Genomic DNA, 21994 nt, shown 5'->3' with positions numbered 1-21994 from the left:
GCAGCCACTGAGATTGATTCTTTACCTGCTTTATCTTACAATATCACCTGTTCCTATGCATTCTTAATATCTAGTAAGCATGAACGTGATTTAGACCCGCATGGTTTTATATTGGTGGTCTTCATATGAAACAGGAAAAGACTGAGCTCTTAAAAAAAGTCATTGACCCACACCTGTGGTTCCACACCTACAGATCCCTGCGGTAACTCATGGCACCACCGCACTACTGCTCAGCCAGTGTAGCTACACTTGCACGAATGTGAATGTCTACTCCCAAGTATGCAATTAAGCTACTATTTTGTCCTTATTTAAAAGGATTACAGTTTATCCTACCTACATCTTGAAGATGATTGTTTATGTCACTTCTTTCCCACTCACGGAGAGAAGCACAGAGGAAGTAGGACAGTGTATACATGTGACTTATGTGTATGCAAATGCAACACACATGGTTTATGCCTTGCCATTAGTCAAATTTTTAAAGTCTGCTCCTAACTTTGAGTTCCCACTATGACTCTCCAGGTATGACTCCATTTTCTCTCTCCATTTTGGTACAGATTACCAAGAATTTATTTTCCCTGCCTGCACTGTTTCATCTGAAAGTTGCTCATGGTAATCTGACACAGATATCAAATTGAGTGAGAAAATTAAAGTAAAATAAAATTAAAAAAAAAAAATAACCATCTTCTTGGACAAATGGGCATAAATAATAATAAAGAACAGAATTACTGGATGCCTAAATGAATCTGGTATTTTGTGGAAAAGTCAACACAGATTTTGCCATGACACTCAAAGCCACTGCTTCTCAAAGCTCCTTGCAAAGAGTTCTTTGAAAGTAAACAAGCATGGGGGTAAGGGAGTTTGAGCTGATATAGTCTATTTGTATTTCCAAAAGATATCTGACAAGGTCCCTCATCAAAGACTTTTAAAGAAACTGCACTGTCAGGGGATGCAAGGGAATGCTGTCACAAAGAGGTGGTTGAAACCTGGGTGACAAAGGGGCAGTTTTCACAGTGGCAGGATGTCCCTGGGGGTCCCCCCACATAGCCAAAGTAAGCGTGTCCAAAACTGACCTAGTGAAGGTTAAAACTTTTTTGCCAAGAAGGCTGAAAGGCAGCTGTGGAGAGATGTAGAAGGCTCTCATGATACTGAAAGGCAAATTAATTTAAATACCGATAAATATAAAGCAACACGTATAGGAAAATCTGCTGTTTTACATACACAGAAAAAGGTTCCAAAGTGCTTATCACTGAGAAGAAGATCTTTAAGCTATGAGAAACTGGTTTTACAAAAGTGGCAGCCCAGTTCTTAGTCTCCTCCCAAAAAGAATGTTGTTAGACCAGAAAATCAACAAAAACGGTGCCAGATGTTTTCAACAGCACAGCTTCCACACAAAGAACTGCTAAACAGACTAAGACTCAGATGAGCCTGCAAAAGAGGTGAATGAAGGGATATGATGGAAGTCTATAAAATTATAACTAGCACAGAGAAAGCACTAATGAAGGAAGCCAACAGCTGCTCCATCTCTTCCACTGCAAGAGGCAGTGAGCAACAATATTGAAAAGGCAAGTTTAAGAGAAGCGAAATGAAGGTATTTCTCCGTGGAATATCTAAATATTCTGGGATGGTGATTCTTTATATGGGTTCAAAAATCAGCTAGAGAAATTCGTGGAAGAAAAAGTCACTACAAATCGTAAACACAAAGAAAAACGTTGAGCTGGAAGAAGCTGGGAGAATATTGCAGGAAATGTTTGCCTTGTTTCTGACTCTTCCTCTGGGACTGAGCTTTGCTTGCCACAAGCTGCTCGACTTCCAACGTGCCCTCATATGGCCAGCTCTATAAGGCTTCAGAGGTTTATGTTTTACTGAAAACTTATACACGAGAGAAGAATATAAAGTTTTCCGGCAGCATTTTTAATTGTGGCACGAGTGAGTCTGACTCCAAGAGTGATGGCAGCAACATCTGACTCCTCCCTCACCCTGAGCATCAGGTCCCTGTGCTGGGAAGGGTGGGCAGGGCTGGAACAGAACGTTGAGTTCTCGCTTGCACCACTGAACCTGTGGGGTTCTGTGTTCACAGTTGAAGGCTGAATTAGGTGGTCATTGCACCACTGAAAAATTATTTAGGAAATTTATTATTTTCAGTAGCAGTGTGATGTACAAAAGCTACACAGCTCAGCTCCTTAACTTTTGGAATTGTGCTGTTTTGTAATGTTGAGATCAGAACATAAAATGAACACTTAGCAGTTTAATTCACCATAAAGAAAGAACTTTATCGTCACGAAATGTTCTTATCGGAAATGTTGTTTCTTCTTCATTTAGCAAAAATAACAATACCCCAAGGGGAATGTAGTGTTGTGAGAATATAAACTTCAGAATGGAATAAATAATCCAAACCAAAAATAGTTCTTTAAACTGATAGCTCAACTCCACAATGTAAAGATGTTATTGTTAATACTAATTTTAAGACAAAATGTGGATGATAATTTAGTGGCTCTTAAGAGATCACATAAAACCAGATAATTGACATCCAGAGAGTATCTGATTGGTCTTTACCCAATTCTTTCATTTTTCTTTCTGTGCGGTAATGCCTGTTTTCAGTATTTGAAGGAAGCCTGATCAAGACAAAATAGGAATACAGAATCTAGATGACTGGATTCACACTCATCTCAACTGTGATTTCTTGTCACAGGTTGCCCAACATATTACTTGGGCAAGCAATAGGACCAGCATTAGCCCAAGGTTCACCTTAGAGCCAAGACTCTCTCTGGCATGAAGACATGGACAGTTACAGAGTCAACACGAATTGTGTATTTGTTCAAAACCAGAGTCTGACCTCAGTATTAGTATGTTCATGTCTGTGCCTCTCTGTTCTATTGGAATGACAAATATTTCAGTGAGGTTTTTGCGGAATGTACCTGGAAAAATGAGTTATTATTTGAAGCTGTGTAATTCTTCCTTTTTTGCTCTTGAATTATCAGGTGCCTGGAAATTCAGTGCTGTGTTTTTTTCATATCAGAGCACTGCATTTTTGCTATTGACCAACAAACAAGTTATTCTCCATATTACACTATTTCTTTTCAAAAAACAAAGGAAGATCTTGTCTGCTTCTATTATGAGCAAATTAGGAGTAATGGCAAATGCTTAGGTTCATAGGCTTATAGAAATTCATTGTTCTCCTCTTATAACCGAGCCTCTTATTTTATAATAAACAAGGACAGTCATTGGTATTCCAGCACTGCACAACTGCCTACCTTCTTAACTTCCACAGCATTCTTCTTAATTTATGAGAAGCCTTCTGATAATCCTTGAAGGCCAAAATTAATTGCTGTCTGTTTTTCCAAACTCTTTCAGGGTCTAGATTCATAGCACTGTGATAAAGACTCCTTGCCCTTCTTCTTGACTGAAATATATCTATATTAGTCTGCAGGTTGACACTTAAGTAAATCATTTATATGCAAGGCTGAATATGCTAATTGTAGAATAATTTTGAGACTCTTTCTCCTCTGCAAGACAATTATTTCAGTGTGTTTAAAAATATTTTAAAACAGACTTTCATGTAGAATTCCTAGGCACCCTCAAACTTTTCTTTTAGAACAGCATATCTTGACAGCTCTTGCATGGATAAAGATGTGGGACTTTTAGCACAGCATAAATGTAATTTAACACACTCCATGCCAAATAAATGCAATTCTAGATCAAGCAGACTTCTGTGGGGGAGGATTTTATCTTTTGGCTCTAATCAGTCTTTCTATAAACCACATACAGTTCTTTAAAATCAAGAAGGTGAAAATTTCAAGCCCAAGCAGCATGAACTACCCTACAGTTGGATTTCTGCAGTTAAAAGGAATCCCCAAGAAATAAAGAAGCTCGACAATAGTGGGTTCTTCTTAAACATATTTGCAGTTTCCAGCCCTTATACTACAAACAACCCCTGGGAAGTCACGAGTATTTGCTGGAGAAATCTATAGATACACCAACACGCGGAGGAGGATCTGCCAAACAAGGATGAGTCCTAAGACTAAAAAACTTTATAAACAACAGAAACTGGGCCCTGTTCCTACATTTTTGCTGTAGTCAGAGCTTGCAGAATGCAGGGGTTTATGGCATAGGAGCAGGACTAGACCCTTAGCTGATGTATTTAGATAAGGGAAGAAAAAAAGTAAGCAGTTAAGCCAAGAAATACTTTGTTCCCCCAAATGCTCATCATTTGAACACAACATTTGAGGTCATGAGAAACTGTACTAATTTATAAAAGAATAAAAGAAAACAAAAAATAATTCTGACTTCTGGTTCTAGCCAGATGCCCTTTGTTGGCAATGGTGCTGAGCTTGTTATTAAATGGACGTGGTCTTTTTAATTGGGTTCAGATTTCATCAGTGTTAATGGATGCACGCTATGTAGACCTTAAAAAATCTCCAGCTATCTTCACTACATTCCAACGAAGTCAGGGAAAGTGGTCCCATTCCTGTTAAGCTTCACGAAGTTATCATTTGTTATGAGACTGAGATATTGTTCTGTTTTGCAGGAGTTTAAATTTTTCTGGGTTTCAGCAAGTGAAATGCTTAGTCATCTGTCACAAGCACATTTCATTTTTATGGGTTTTTCCATGAGTTTATTTCTAAATGGCCATGCTGGTCAAATTTGTTGTCCTTCGCTAGATTAAAATTAGTTTGTGATCAGGAGAAAATACGTTTCCAAGGAAATTTTAGGATGCAAAGTTAATGGAGTGTCCCAAAAGCCTCCAAATGTCCCGTATAGTATCCATCAAGCAAACCCCTAAGGTTTTGTGCTGGTTTACTTCCAACATAATAAACAACTCCCTTGCCTCACACCATTCTGCTTTACAGTTCTAAAACTTGTGCTGATTGCAAGGTGCATTTTTCATCAGCTTCACATTGTCTTTCCAAAGTTCTTCAGTCATTGTTTTTTTGTTCTGTGCTAAGCAAGATGAATATTCATCTTGCTACTCACAGAAAGTCTTGATATCTTTGAAGAAGTAGTCCTTGCCGACTGACAGTGACAGTTATTAGAACATTAAACTGGAAACATGATCGGTTTGATCTCCGACAACTTTGTTCTTTTCTTTGTAAGAGTCAGCTTGGACGTGCATTTCTCCATTGTGCTCAACATTATCTGTCTTTTCTGCTTCTACAGTACACAGTCTCTGTCCTGCCAGTTAATTAGCAATAAGATGATTATGCTTGTTGTCTCTCATTCAATTAACATCAGGTCTTGTTTTTGTCTTGAAAGTTTTTCCTATGCATTATTCTCCTTTATATCAAGTCTTGTTACAAATAGCAACCATTTTCTGCAACTAGAGGGTTTCCCTGCCCCACTCCATCCCCTGAATTTCAGTGCAGTGGCACAATGGAAAGCTGATATATGTTTTGGGTCCAAGGTCCTGTCATATTATTGACCAACAACAGCAACAACTGCAGGGACAGCTGAAATCTGCTCCCTATATGTAGTGGTTTAATTTTTGTGAGGCACAGAGTATTACTTTGGTCTGATTTATTCAAAAATTTTCTAAGACTTTGTAAGGTTAGAATTTTCAGAAACAATCAGCTTGGCTTAACTGCATTCCCATCAAATTCAACAGTGGTTGTATCAAATGTAAGACCAGATTTAACTACTGAAAACTTTATTCACTGAAGTTATAGAGGAATGAATTTCCCCGATACTCAAAATGATCAAAATTTTATTCTTTTCAAGATGAGACTATGAAGATCTATCCATATTGTATGGAAAAAAACCCCAGCCTTACCACCACATATCTTAATCCTGTTTCTTATAGCCAGGTTTCCTAATTTGTTGAGTAACACTGTAGAAATAGTTGCCTAATTTTTCCATTCTAACTAAATTTTGCATTTTTTTTCTTTGTAGGAAAGCATATAATACACATTACATGGCTTAATTTAAGGAGTGACAAAAGGGAAATTATATGTCATGCAGAGCTATGCCAAAATGGATGTCGAAACACTACACAATGTATTCAGTCATGCACTATCATTTAGAAAAGATACCAAATGCCTTGCCAGTCTATTTTTAAAATTCTGGTGTAATAAACTTTGTCCAAAAGGCTCATTGCAATCCAATTCTGTATATTTGGATTTCATTAAGATACATATATAAAGTGGAACTATAGATATTAGTGCCAAAGTTATGTTATTGTTGGACTTTGTATCTTGAGGGTCTCTTCCAATCTAAATGATTCTGTATTAAGAATGCTTATTCCTTACCTGTACACTTATAATACCACCTCTTTGGGATTCAAGGCAAAGTATCTAGAGTTTGTTTTCCATATAAACCACCCATTACACTGTAAAGTCGAGATGCTGATCCCATGTGCCAAATAAATCTGACTCTAAAGATAGACAGGGAAAATATGTATTAATCATTAAGTTTTAAATGTGGTGCTTATACAGGTTCAAAAGCCATGAATATATGCAGGGCAGCAAGGCAGTCCTGAAACAATGTGTACATTTTGTTGCAGAAAAAGTGTTGCATACATTTTCCTGAAATTTCATGTCATTCTCCTTATTGATCCCATACCTAGTCTCATGAGCAAGCACAAAATTTTAATCAACATACTGGACTCAGTCCTGCCACCACAGACTTCAACAGAAATTGGATCAATCCCATTATCTACCATATGACTCCACAGGGCTTCCATAGGGAGAACCTCATTTCTAGCTCCAGCCCGCAGGGCCCCCGAGGCTACATTTAAAGCAGTGAGCAATGTGAATACCAACAAGCCTAAAATAGCATTAAATGTGTTTAAATAGGCCAAGATAATTTGGACAGCTACAAAAGTGTAATCTGCACTGAAAGCCCACCAATATTTCCCACACATTTGTTACAGGAAATAAGCTATAAAGGCCAAACGTGTTAAAAATATATTACATATTCTGAGAGTCAAATGCTGGCCAGAAGGATGTCAACGGCAGAAAAAAATCCTACTGACTTACTCAGGATGGAATTCAGACTCCGTTCGTCCCAATGGGATAGACAACACATGCTAAAGAACATCTTGTTCAGCAAGGAGACATTCTACCTGTCTTGTTTCATCGTGATGCCATTATTGGCATTGCTAATCGGAGCAATAAATGTACTGCTGTACATATGGAGTGTGGTTAGATCTTCAGCTGGTGTAAACCAGCGTAATGTTCACTCTGGTTCAGCTTTCCAGGGCATTTTGAAACATAAGCCTATGGTATTGAGATGGGCTCAATATAGCAAAAGTGTGGTTGGCTTCCATCCAAAAGATACTGCTCTGTCCCTGGCCAAGCGAACCTTCCCGAACGCAATGGGCTGATAATGGCCCCCCTTCCAGATGAGGAAGTCAGTCAAGTTCTGTTTTGCAGTACGGTAATGCAAATAACATGATTTATACAGAAAACCCAGGAAATGCTCACAGGCAGCTAAGCTGGCATGGAGGGGACACTTTCTGGAGAGCGAGGCTGGGTGCTCAGCAGCAGCCCTGTGGGCTTCTGGCAACAAGAGCAGCTGCTGGCAGCAAACAGCAGGGGAACCCCAGCAGCACAGTCTCCCGAAACCCCAAATGTTTGGGAAGCAATGTACTACCTGGAATATGCTTGGAGCTGGGAGCAGGGGAAATGTGGTATTGAAGCCCCAGTCTGTTCAGTAACTACAATTTTCCTTCAGTAAATCCAGAAAAAATGGACAGCTCTCTGATCAGTAAGCATTAGGCTGAGAGAAAAAAGTGTCTTGATTGATCATTAAATGAAAATAGAAAAATATGTTATGAACATAACTAAAATCTAGTGTTCCAAGTAGCTTTCTAAACAGTTAAGGAGAGTGCCACAAGAATGATTTAGAAGTCTAAGATTCACTGCCAGGTTTAGGCCCTTTTGAAAATTAGGTGCTTTTAATAATTTTATTTCTTGTTCTAGTCATCTGTAAGGCTAAGTGGGCAAAATAACCAGAAATTTTAAGTTCTGGAACTATGTGAAACACACCCAGAAGTGAAAACTGGTCTCTAGGACTCGTTTGTCTCCAATGTCCTTGAGAGAAGAAGGGCACAACTGTTTTGGCAGCTCTCAGTTCCCTGGCAGCCTCTGCTTGGTGCCTGGGACATCAACCGCTGCTACCACCTCCACCTGGGGAAAAAGAGCTGGCACGGTGATTTACCTGATGTACTCATCCCTATGACACTCGGCAGGTCTTAGAAGATGGGGTGGTGCTGTGCTGCATGTGGACAGTCTCCCAGCCTCGAGTACAGATTCCCCAAACCCACACAACGGGAAGGAGGCCACGCACAGCAGCTACTGCTCATTACTCCAGATAATGGCTAGAATTAACTGAAACATTTTTGTAATACTCTTCAGGAACCTCATTCAATCTACCAATCCCAACAAATTAATGGTATGAACCTGCATTAAATCAGTCTGTCATTAGCTTGGCTTTCTTTATGGCAACTCATTAGGAGGCATTTCCGGCAAGCTAGAAGCCAAAAGCACATCTACAGACACAAGTTAAAATGCATTATGGTACATTAGCTCCCCTGCAGAGCTGGTCTGTATCTCGCAGCATGCGACAGTCACAAGGTACAAACACATAGCCGTGGCTATGGACTCAGTCATAACCAGGATATTCTCTGCTTGAAATAATTCACTTGGTACTTTTGAACAAGATAACATGGCCTTGTGTTTGCTGCTTTTTCTGATCTGTGCCTCTGTTATCACAGGGATAAGAAAACCATCTGAAACAGGAGTCATCCAGTCAGGATGTTCTCCCTCAAAATACAGGTCCAGGGGCACGCAAGTCCAAATATTTCTCAGTACTGTAGAGAGAGGGACATACACCCAAGTAAACCCCTGCCTCTGCTGGAGGTCCCATTGGCTTCAACAGAACTGGCCTGCATGGACAGTTAGGGCACCCTGAGTGTTTGGGAACTGAAGATCAGAGTCTTCATTGCCTGTAAGGAGAACCGTCCAGTTCCTCTGGGAGCTTTGCAGTGGTCTGCAAACACCAGATCCATCAGATGATAACAAAGAAAGCAACTGAGCTTGATCAAGCTTATGTGCTATACGTTATTGTGTGTGTGTGTATACATGTATACATATACAGGAACATTTTTTTCCGCATGTGTATTCACACACCATTCTAGAAAAGAGAGTTTAAAAAAAAAAAAAAAGAGGAAACTAATTTGTAACATATAGCAGGAGTTTGGGTTTTTTCTCTGCCTTCTATAAGTAGCACACAAAGGAAGCTGAACAGTTCCACCAGCCCTTAGCAAGCAGCCTATGACACTAAAATTGTTAGGATTTTCTTTTCATACTTGTATTTTTATTATTTATTATATACAGCAAAACTTCACTTACTCTAACGTCTTATCTGAAAAAAACACTTGTTTGAAATGAGGTCATGTCCCTTGACATGCATTAAGTGATGTGAAAAGCCCCCATTTATTCTAACACCCATTTATCCATGCTAATACCATTTGAATAAAGGAGGTTTCACAATATGCTAGGGCCTTTTTTTCTGAACAAAACTCAAAGTTAATTAAAGCAAACCCTACAGTATTTATGATTTTTTTTTTTTTTTGTAGCTCAATGTGCTTTAGAAAAGGTGATGTTAATATTGACATTAATTAACGTCAATCTTAATGTACTATTACATTAATAGGCTGGCATATCATTCAGCCTGAGGCAATGTACTGTGCTGCTCAAGCTATTTATAACAAAAAGTATTTTAAACAGCTTTGCCCCCCACCAAAAAAAAAAATCAATTTATACTAAATGTTGTTGCAGAATCAGATTCATCACCCTAGGGATTAAGAAAAAACGAAAGACCAATTAAATGACAGGATTTAGTTCATTATTTATCTTTTAGCATGTAAATTATAGATTGTCATGAATTTTTCATCCTTTTGGTGCCCACTACCTAATTCATGTGAAAAACATAAGTCTGTGTTACAAAGAGCGAGCTCCCTGGCTCTGTGTACGAGAAACATCTCCTCTGCCTTTTGACAGACGATAATCTGTCAAAATGAAAAATTAATGGAGGCTCCCTTAATTCATCATCTTCTGCCTCTCTTCTATTAATGGCTTTTTTTTTTTTTTTAAGTTCTATAACTCTGCTCACACTGAATAGAGCTGGTGGGTGGGGGGGTGAAGATAAACAGGTCAGCTGACTGCTTTCAGCTTGTGCGGGGCACTGTAATTCAGCTGACGGATGGATGACATGTGTTATTTATTAAATGCATTGAGGAATCCTGTGGTTTCCAACACAGTCTGTAAGCATGCTGAGATAAAGCTCGTACCACGTGTCTTACCGCTCTCAGCTTGGCTGCAAAGAAAATTACTTTGTACAAATGATCGTAAAGAAGTTGCATGGACTATGTGTGGTGTTACTACATGCAACTCCAGCCATCCTTGTAGCAGTCAACAGAAAGAATTCAGGCTGATTCTAAAATGTATGTAAAAACAGGTCAATCCCTTCCTCAAATTTACCTTTGCTGAAACATTCTATGTTGTTGAAAAAAACCCCACAGGTCTCAGAGCAGAAAAAAACATTTAACCAGTGCAGAATTATGCTGTTATAAATACACTTCATAATTTTGCTAATCACTACAATCTAAAAATGGAAAGCTGCACCAAAGGTTTTCTTTTCACAACTTGTCTGCTTTTGCATGTCTGATGCTTTACTACGGTTGTGACAAGATAAAGCCCAGGAAAACTGTGCCTCATCACACAGAGGGGATTCTGACAGTCGCATGACGTGATTGTTAAGGACAGAGGAGCTTTATGGAAATGGATCAGCCTACAAGTCAAATGAATATTTGCTAGAAATAGCAGAGGGGATTATACCAACAGGAAAGCATTTCCTTTTATAAAGTGCATGCAGTGCACGCCTATACATGCTTTGAAGGAATGATTTTCTGCTATAGAAATCCCTACTCAAACATGCATTTTTAACACTACAGTAATATTGTGGGCTAACTCCAGAACTATTTCACAGAAAAAAATTGTAGCCTGACTCTGTGTCAAGCTTAGTTGTACTTAGAATTAACTTCTGAACTAGTAACCTGCAAATTCCAGAAGGAATTAACAACATATTACACATGCTTTTTAACCAGCAGCCAAACAGGACTATTTTCATTAAGAACTTGCTGTCCCTTACAGAACAGTATAAATATTGCAAACAAATGCATTTATCACAATAGCTAGAATATGATTATGGCACTGAAGTCTGGCCAGTGTCTCACTGATGTTAATGGAAAGATATCCACTGAATTCCTGAGCAAGCCTAGACCCACATTTTGCAATTTGCTCCGACAACAGAGGCTGCTTCATTTAGGGGGAGCCAGTTTGAAACCACAGAGTCTTAACCTGGAATGGCAAAGGCCAAACGGACAGTCCCTGTCACTCAACCATGGTTATTACAGCAATGGCCTGCATGTCTAAGGCACTAAATAAGTGAAAACTTAATATCTTGTTCCAGTGTGATGTGGAGAGTAAAAATGACACTTTATCAGTTTTGCAAAATTATTCTCTTATTTGTAAAATGTCTTGATTACCTACATTAACTTGTGGAGGCCCTTCCCAATCCTGCCTCTTCCAATCATAAAAACCTGATAAATACTGAAAAGAAAATTGATCATCCCTGATGGAAACAGGAGTAATTTGTCATTACCAAACAGCTTCGCAAATGAACTCTACACATTCAAAAATAGCCTCAAAGTGAGACATCTTCACAAGAGTGGCTGGTCAATGGATTGGATAGAAGGAACCTCTAGAATCAAAACTCGTTAAGATCTGAAAGGTGTTTTGTAGCCTCCATGCAATGAGCTGGTCATCATTAACTTAATGTGCTCACGTTACAGAAATTACCGTTAAAAAACCAAACCAAAACAAAACAAATCACTGCTCCACTTCTTCTCAGTCTCAAAAAATATCTAACAGCTTTGAAGCCTGGAACGCTATGATGTGCTCTCTCTCACTGTGGGGACAGGGGATGAAGTTTTCATTGCTGCTCTCATGCCGTACTTGGCCTGGAATCCAAACACCTTTCTCCAAAATAGCCTACCTGCTACTCATGTAAACTGGTTATTATTTCTGTATAAAGCATTACCATACAGATAAGATTGCACCCATGCAGCACAGCTATTTGCCTTTAAAAGCTTGATGACGGAGAATAATGCAAGGGGGAGCAACAGAATCACATTCCTACTTGCCATGGGTCATAAAAGGAGCCCCCAACACCTTCTCTCTTGATCAAGTATTAAATCCTTCAGATACCTAAAAATTATTATGCTGATATGGCTGTTAAGGTCAAGGTTTAAAGTATAATGTGGATCTTAGAAGAAATTCTAGTGATTGATGTAACACATCAGACACTTACCTTGAAAAAGGTATTATTCAGCTGCCTCCACTAGAAGATTAAAAGTAGGAGAAAAAGAAGTTGCAGAACCGGTTAAATGACGGGTGGTGGTTCTTAGTGGTCAATGTTGCAATGAAATTACTGTAAAAAATAGCTACTGATATTGAAACTTGCCTGCAACATCTTCTGATCTCTCTAATACATGTCCTCCAGGCAGCAGTTCTCTCCTCACCTCAGTAACCTTGTTACACCAGCTGGTTTCAAATATTAGCAATTTTCAAAATCAGGTCTGAAAGGTGCTTTCTGTACACTCTGCATGTGAAGTTTCTGAAACTTTTCTGACAAGGAAACGGGCTCTATTTGCACTTGTGCTGTGCCCAAGCCGCTTTGACACAAATTGCTCCTTTTTTTTTTCTGAAGTTGTTCTCATTATTTTTAATGGTTGCATAGGGTTTGTGACCACCAAACTTTTAAACAGCATTAAGAGAATGGCAACATCGAAAAGTGGTCTAAATTTTGAAGATGACACGTAAGCTTTAGAAATATGGGATGAATGAAGCTTCATCAAAATCCTAGCACCAGCCTGGGATTTTTCCACAGCCGGTGCCTAGTAATGTTTATCAGTTGATATCAAAGCTCCAGTGCTTTATGAATAGCAGATCTTCTACTTATGACAACAATATAATATATGTTACATAAGCACTCTCATAATTAATCGCGTTACAGAATACTGGTGTTAAATAGATGATTTACCTAAATTCGAGGGGGTTATGGTTCAAAACATGATCAATTCCACTGTTGGGCAGAAAAGAACAGAAAAGGAGAGGCTCTTGTCTCCGTGCTCATTGTGGCTCTGGTGTGAACCTGGTGGCAGGGTGGCAGGAGGAGAACCTGACCATCACCTCCAGCAGCCTCCTCTGTCAAGGTCACTCCCCCAGAAGCTGTGAGGACAACAGAAACATCAGCTCTTTGTTATGTTTATGCCTATACACAGCCAACCAAAACACAAAAGCACAACAAAAAGAGAGTCACTAGGAAAAAAAAGCAAATCTATTAGTAAGACTGGAAAAATTCAGATTCAGTTGGACAAATATAAGTGACTGAGGCAGAAAGGAACTGAAAATTGGGCCCCAGATGATGCACTTTTCAGCACAAAGTTCACCTTTTTTAGACAGTGGCTGAACTTCTAAAGAATGAACATGAAATTAGGAGGGTGAGGCTGGGGAAAAGCGAGAGCTTTGGGTGCCATCGAAGACCTGAATCAGGGCTGCATCAGTTCAGGTTTTTACTGCTCTGACACCATAATGTTGCCAGACAAGTTGTTTGGCATTCATAATTAGGGTACTTTATACCACTTTTGCCACAGTGTGACATAAATGAAGCTCTTATAGCCCCTTGAGGTTTGTCTCATCCAGGTTACATTTGTTGCTTATTTACAGGTGCATGAGTGCGAACAGGACCAGGTCTTCTCCAGAATCAGTATCTACCCGTGTTGTGTCCACAAGGATGTGTTTATGACCAAGATTAGGTTCATTAAAACACAAACTCATGGAACTAAAAATATGAGGCACCTGATTTTAGAATAAATTACCTTCATGAAATTATGGTCTTTTCTTCGCAGTGCAATATTCACAGGAAATTAATGAGGTTGTCAGATGAATTCTATGAAGATTTATGTGCTGATTAGGTGACATGTCTTAAAACAAAATAAAATAATAAAGAACTGCTTCCATTAGAAAAAGCAGCGTACTTAATTTGAATTCAATCTTTTATCAGATTATTTCTGTTTAGTGGCAAATAGTTCCTTTGTTTAAAAACCCTTCACAAAGGCAAAGCCTCAGGAAAACATTTTGTAAAAGTATTCTGGAAAGTCAAAGTCATTTTGACAGAAATCAAACCAGAAATAATTTCTCCCTGAAGGAATCCTGCTTTATTTTAATGATGTCTGGATTGTTTCCATTTGAATAGTATAATGGGAATTTTTTTTATAAATTTTGATTCTAACTGCCCATTTTAACAATGATCTTTCTTGTAAGCTTAGTCAGTAATTTGTCATATGCATTTTGTTCAAGTGGAGAAAACAAATATTAAAGGAAAACAATTTGACTAAAAACATCTTCCCTTCATTAAGGAGCTTTATCTTCTAATGTCTGAAAGTGAAAGTCTGCTTTAATGGCTGCTGGGAGCTGGGGATCTCTGTCAGACACTTACTGAGGCATTCTTTCTGGGTAATAGAGGCTATTTATGGGGCTTTTCATGACCTTTCTTCTTGGTACTACCAACAGAGGAATACAGTAGGCATCTCTTTTGCATCCACATATCTGCTTGCTCACAGATTATTGTCTCAGTTGTTTTCTTCATTTTGAAGAAAAATGTTGCATGTAATTAAAACAAGATAACAGCACAGTACTGTGTGTTCTATCACACATCTAACCAGTCCCTGCAGTCATTACACATACTAACGCACATTACACTGTGGAGACAGATAGATTGAAATAAAACTCCTTCTTTTATCAGCCAGCGCATTACAAAGCCCGTCCCACATTCTGGAAGATACTCCTTCAGTAAGAAAAGTACTTCTTGGTTTTTAATAGTACAAGACAGACCTTTTAAAAGAAAAAAAACCCTGTAATTGTTTACCCAAATCCCACAGTCTTTCCAACTTAAATTGAAAGCCTATTTACTTAAACTAATCCACTTAATTTTGCATTGTGGGAAGCAGACATACTCACTTTGATTCAGAACTCAGTTCCAGAAACCCCCCCTGCATAAGCTCCTCATTCTGAAAACATCTCCCATCTTAACTTTAAACAAAGCCATTTTGGGTGCAGCAGAAGAATAGCAAAAAAAAATTGCTCATTTTGGAATTTTCTAACTACTTGCAGTAAACCTCTAAACAGTCCCATCCTTTGGCTATACAGACATGTATTGCAGCACGAGCTAGCAGGGTCCCAGAGAGTCTGCAATTCCTGCATGTGAAACCATCACTTCACCTTTTTAACAGCATTCTCATCATGATTGTGTTTTAAAAAATAAGTATTTGTATGGTGAGGTGCAGTAATTTACAAAGTAATTGCCATTGGTTTTCCAGCTTAAGAAAATGGATGTAGTATGTTCCAACCCAAATGCATTGGTATCACACTTTAAGCAGGAAAACTTATAAATGAATATTCTGTCAGAATTACTGCTAATTAACAGTCTTCTGTCTAATGACAATACATTTGGACCTAAGCAATGATGTCTTGACTGGACCCAGATGCCTCAGGCCATGCAGTTCCACGCTACAGAACTACAAATGAGTCAGGAGTTTGCGATGTGTCAGCAGCAAACAGTTTGATGTGGAGGTGGCATTTTTGCATAATAGCACAACCAAAGGTAGAAAAAACCACAAGCTTCTGGAGCAACACTAGTCAGAACAATCTCCATTAAAGCAAAAACCGGTTAGCTAAGCTATCATATAGCTGAGCAGCACTGGGGATAATTGCTACCATGTCCTACTGCCCAAGTTTCCCCCGTGGTTCCAGTTTGATACAAATGTTGCGAGCTATATGAGATTCTGGAAAATAAATAATGCAGAAGGTTATTAAGATTGCACAGTCCAGCATGCAAAAGTTTGGAGATGCTTTGTAGCTAGTTCCCCTTCAAACTTGAGTATGGCTGCTTGTTTATATATCAATAATGAGAAAATAGTCTTAAATGTCATGAAACAACTTATCAAAAAATTCTATCAAGCGAGAAAGTCTCCTCAAGCTGGAGTCTCAGAGACTGGGGTACAGAGCACAGACTTCTACCACCAGCTGTGCTGAGATGTCTGGCAACAAAAAGCAGACTGTTATCATCACAAGGGATCAAGTTCTTAAAGCAGGGAGGGTTTCACTGTCTCCCCGTTCTCTGGTTCAGTGCTTAACACCATAATTGTCTCCACATTTGCTTCTTCCAGCTGCCAGGGTAAGTCCAGCGCAGTCCCTGCAGTCTGGCGCTGCAGCATGCTCAACACAGACAGTCTCTGGACTGGATCCAGAGAGCTTTTACTTTATTTTCAAGTGAACATTAGAATAACCAGATGAGCATGGTCGGGCTTAACACCATTGCAAGTACTTGCCCATATCCTGCTCTGTCCTCACTAGACCCGTCTGCAAGATATCGCCAGACTTCATCCCACCCAAAGCCGCCTTTGCCAATTGCTTGTAGAGCGTTGGTCGGGTGGATCAACGGTGTCACAGCCAAATAGAAACTGGTTGGACATCTCTGAAGAAACTTTAGTTTTTTTGCTGTATGTGTATATCTCTAATCTATGTATACATCTCGATCTCTGATCTATAAGGCGTGACTCTCGGTTTCAGATGCGGAACAAACCCGAGGAACCACATGCAACTCGGGTTCAGCTGGGTGCCTGGCAATGGCACATCTCACCCCTCAGGAAATGCTGAATAAACCATGGTGCCCACTCCCACCAGGTTATCTGTAGGATGGAATAAAGAACAATTCTGTCCCTGTGGATATCTACTAGACAGACAGAAAGCGTAAGTGGGTTATTGAGATTTCCTTTGGCTGTTCTTGCAAATTAAACAGATTTATTAGATGGCCATGACCTTGTACAGTCCCTCAAAGGCCAACAGCAGAAGGTACATAGACAACTCAATGGTCAGATTAAGGCTTTTCAGAAACCTGCCTTGGATTTTCAAGGCTGGAAAAGACAGATCTCTGATGTTGGAGCAAATCTCTTTGCCAATTTTGAAACAAAGAGCAAACAAGCCTTTCTAATTAAATTATTGAAATATTTTGTTTAGCATGAGGAAAAGCTAACCGCCTCCTTTCCTCAGATTTCTGTACCCTTGGATGCAGCTGAACTGTTTTTTTCCTGAAAGTTCTCTAAAACATTTAGCCTGAAGCAAATATTTGCCTAAAAAGTTTTAGTTTGAATAATTAAAACCTGGCAAGTTAAAATGCCAAATGCTGGACTACCTTAAGAGTGAGCAGTGTTACCAACTCCATCTGTAACAGACACTTGCATAACATTTTGTAAAAACCCTTTAGGACAGAAAAAGCTTGCATTCTCTCTGCTGATATACTAATAATTTTGTATATGAGAGCACTACAAATCCTCTAAGTCAGAGACGTCACTGATAAGAAGTAAACAAGGACCAGAAAAGATCACAGCTCTGCTTCTCAAACATCATAATATAGTTGCTGCACAAAATCTGTGTGTAAAATGCCTGAGAAAAGTTGAAGTGTAGTCTATTTTTCAGACAGCATCTACAAAACACAGGCACTTTTTTTTTGCGTTTATAAAAAAAAGTCATGAAAAGCAAGTTTGAATGGAAAGGCTTTAAGCTAAAGATTATTTTTTTATTTGAGCACTTATTCTATTAAAAATGGATGTGACTTGATTTCTAAGTGAACGATCAGGTGTTATATGTACAAGAATCAACAGAATGGTACACATGCAGATAGCTCTTAGTACATCAGTGGAAGTTACTATAGGTTGCCTGAGCTCATTAATTAATGGACTCTAAGCCACCGACTAATCTTTTATTATGACATATAGAAACAACTTATTTATAGGCAATGTATAAATGTATTCTTTCTACCATCTGTAGCCAAACATTTGGTGAACAAAATGTGTCAACACCCTCCAAAAAACCAAACCAAACAAACAAAATTTACCACCCCCCAAAAAAGAAAAACAAACAAACAAACAAACAAAAGCCCAAACCAAAAAACCCCACCAAAACCCAGAAAATAAGCTGTAGAGAAAGACAGGGTAAGGGACAGGGTTTATAACCCAGCAGCCTCCCCAGAATTACAGGTTCTCTTTAAAGATGAGTTAGATAAATATCATTCAAGAAAAGCTTAAATGTCTTGCTGATCCTGCCTTAGGATAGGGGGAGGATTAGTCAACCCCCTTGAGGTTGCCTTTCATCAGAACTGTCTATAATGCTATGTTTGTAAAATGTTAGGGATTATCTTGGCAATAAGACTGTCTCCTGTTAGAACAAGACCTTAAAGAGACGAATTAATGACTCTGACTAATTGGATAATACAGCAAAGAATGGGTTGTTTGTATTGAGGTCAAGCTCTGGTCCTGTTTGGGTTAAGCAAGTTGGCATAACTCCGCGTCACCGCTAGTTCTTGGCTATGCATATTGCAAAATTGTGGCCAGCATGGTGTTTGGTAACTCGATCCTTCAAAGGTCATCTTCTAACATGATAAATGCCAGCAGTGAGGACAGGCCCGAGCTGCTGTCTGGTGTGCAGAACGCTGCTCTGAGATAAGCACAATGAATTCCTGTGCTTGTGGGTTAGAAATATCAGCTGGCTGTTTGATGTGCTGTGACAGTATGGGAGGTGACCTTTCCCCTTGCTTGCTCTTCTCATAATCTGGTTCTTGATACAGCAGCATCTGACTGCAGACTGAAAGGAAACAGCATTTATAGCACGCACCAGCAGCTGCTCCAGCCTGTGCTCAGAGCGAGCTGTGCAAGTAGCGCCCATGCTGAGCATCGCTGCTCCGTCACTGAGGGATGGATGCCTTGGATCTGCTACTGCAAGAGCTTGGCTTTGTTGCCATGCCCCTGCAGAGGTGCATGTCTTTAGCAGGGCTCTTCAGCCTGACCGCATGCCAGGATGTGTCAGTGGGACATGTGCCTCTCAGGCTGCGTTTCACCATGGGTGCAATTAACACCCAAATGACTTCAGGGGAACCTCTCTTGTGCTTTTCTCATCCTTTCAAAGTTTTAGTGGGAGACTCTCTTTTCTCCCCTTCTGGTCCCAGCCCATCCAGCCTAAGCAGAGCTTGGCCTTGAGCATCCTTGATTAGTCCAAACATGACTCTGCTGTCAATATATTTTCCAGCTAGGCAGAGACAACACAGCGGTGCTTAATGTATCACCTCAAGGTCCTTCTCCAGAATGAGGCAGGCTTTTTGTAAAGATACTTGGTGAGATTAGGCAGACTTAAGCTTACAGCAAATGTTCCGGATGCACGTCCGGAGGTGATCAAAGCATTCCTCTATCCCAGCGCAGGCTCTGCTGGCCTTATAAACACTTAAGGACTCAAATACAATAAACTTTGCTGCTGTGTCATTTTTTTTTCTGTTTCGAAAAAACAGAGCTTTGGTGGGGCTTTTTATTTCTTACAGTCACCTGATTGCATTTAGCCTTTCACTGTTTTAGCAAACTAATTTTCGATCAACTTAAAAATAAATTCCAAATGCCGGGTCCATAATTAAAAAGAAACAGAGTTAATCCTTTGTGACAATCTGAGTCTAAAATTATCCTTCTAAATTATCTGGACAATCATTTGGAAAAAAAAAGAAAGAAAAAACAAATCTCCCAAGCTTGATCACATCAACACTCTAAAGAAACATTTCTTCCTTAAGCCTCTGATTTCCCTGGTGGCTGTGATATAAACCCTGAACTTCTTAAAATGTCACTTAATTTATATGATTTTTCTGTTTACCCTTTTAAAATGACAAGTTGTTCTGTAATATTTATGTCTGTTTGAAAATTAGATATCATGGACAATCCAGCGCTGCGGTTGCATTTGTTAGCTTAAGCTTAGTGAGTACTTACCATAAAAACAGAAAACAAAAATATGCCTACTCTTACTTTTTCAGTCTTTCCTTTCTGTTACAATGTCCACCAATTTTAAAAGAACTTCTTATTTAACTTTTTATGTATTGATTCTTAACAGTATAAGAAATTTAAACTGATTATTACTTTGCCTTTGGTGAGCAATCGAAGAAGTTATGGGCCTGCTTTTAACTCTCCATTGCTGACATCGGTTAATTAATTTCACTCCAGCATGTGGTCCCCAGTGAACTCCCCTCATGTGGCATCACCTTGCGGCAGGCAGTGCCTTGCAAACATTATAATCTTTGCAGAAGACCTTCTGACAGTAATGAAATTAAATTGACCTGTGTTGCATCTGGTCTCTGAATTAAGATGGCAAGATTTGTAGAGGCATTCTTTTTGACTGGAGAAGCATAGCCTCGCTCCTCAGATCAGGCTGAATTTTAAACAATCTCTTTCTCACATAATAATTTTACAGTCTTTCCGAAAGGCCATCCTCATTAACATAGGAAAGGTAAAACAAGTTTATCATACTAAGCAGGCACATGAGTTACCTCTCTGTTTATAACCTGTGTTTATAGTTACTTTATATCAGTGAAAAAAGTTTAATTAATTGATCTTGAAATGAGCCTATTTGGCAAAATATTTTTAAAGAACTGTAGAGAATGTCCACAGGCTAGTTGAGTCTGGGAAGATTCATACTTCAATCAGGAAGGAAATTTATTACAATAAAATGTAAAAAGAACTTGTTATTCTTTCCTAAGGAGACAAGCGTTGTGTTGTTGCACTGTCTTTATGCCTCCGAATCCTGTTTTCTTAACTGGATGATCAAGGTCAGTTCCTGCACCACAGACTCCACATATCTCTCATTATAGCCCAAAGCCCATGTATGTTCTTGATTTAGACTTCTTGCTGTGTTTTTTACATCTCTGTTATGCTTGATTGCTACAGATTCTTTTGGAAAACAAAACTGGAGGTTGTCTGATCCAACAACCCAAATCACCCTATGATTTTGAGCATCTTCTGTCTATTCACACACCTAATTGAGTTACCTTGCTACCTGAGATTGCCTGATTACTTTTTGTTACATTATATTTTAGTTGTAAGACCCTGGGAAAAGTTCTGCCTCTTCTCCTTCATTGAGTTCTGGCTCAGAACTTGACTTCAAGGTAAATTAGCTACAGAAGTTAACAGCAGACAGTCCAAACACTGCTACTGTCCTAGTTCAAACACAGAGATGATGGTTAAACCATGAGTGGATCCTGTAGTGTCCTAGGGATCAATAACCTGTAACAAGAAGTAAATCTGTAAAACTATGAACTAGAAGAAAACTGTTTTGATAAAGCTGCACCTTCTAAAAATGAAACAAAACCGAACTGTCACAAACACTGGTTTGAAACACTAGGTACGAACTATGGATCAGAAAGATTGTGCATCTGCTTCTTTCTTTGGTCAGGGATCAGTGCTATCGAGCAGCAGGCTAAAGCAATTGGGTTCTTCCCTGTCTCTACCTGCGATTTAAGACTCCAACTAAGAGAAATTCCCTCCAGCGCCAACCTCTTAATTCTACTTGATTACCTGCTATATTAATATGATGATTTGCTCATTTGAACCCATTGATCTGTTGATTCAGTTTTAATTGCAATCTTGATTTGATCACTGTGTTGCTCCACTCTTAATTACCTCAGAGATACTACCTAAGATTGGCTCAGTTATATGCTGGTTTAATTTCATAGCTCTTTGCTTACCCTGAGTTTTTAATCCTTAAGTAGGACACCAGACTGCAACACAGCACAGGAGTGCAAAAAGAAAGTATTTGCAAACTCCTTTTATTTAACTTGTAAATAGAGGGCCTAACATCTGCCTGAACCTCAGCCTCTTTGGAATGCTTTTGCAAATTAGAGTTCCACTTCAGGATTCAGAGGTAATCCTAAATTTAGGTAAAGATTTCTGAATTCCTTGAGCAGGAATCCCAAGATTATTATTCCTGAAAAATAATAAATAAATAGAATTTCATTTAATATCATTTCTATTCATACTAAATTATTGCATGACACTCACTTAACAGAAAATTAA

This window comes from Patagioenas fasciata, chromosome 15, assembly GCF_037038585.1.
Source record: "Patagioenas fasciata isolate bPatFas1 chromosome 15, bPatFas1.hap1, whole genome shotgun sequence".
Classification (NCBI taxonomy): domain Eukaryota; kingdom Metazoa; phylum Chordata; class Aves; order Columbiformes; family Columbidae; genus Patagioenas; species Patagioenas fasciata.
Note: the sequence above shows the minus strand (reverse complement) of the source record.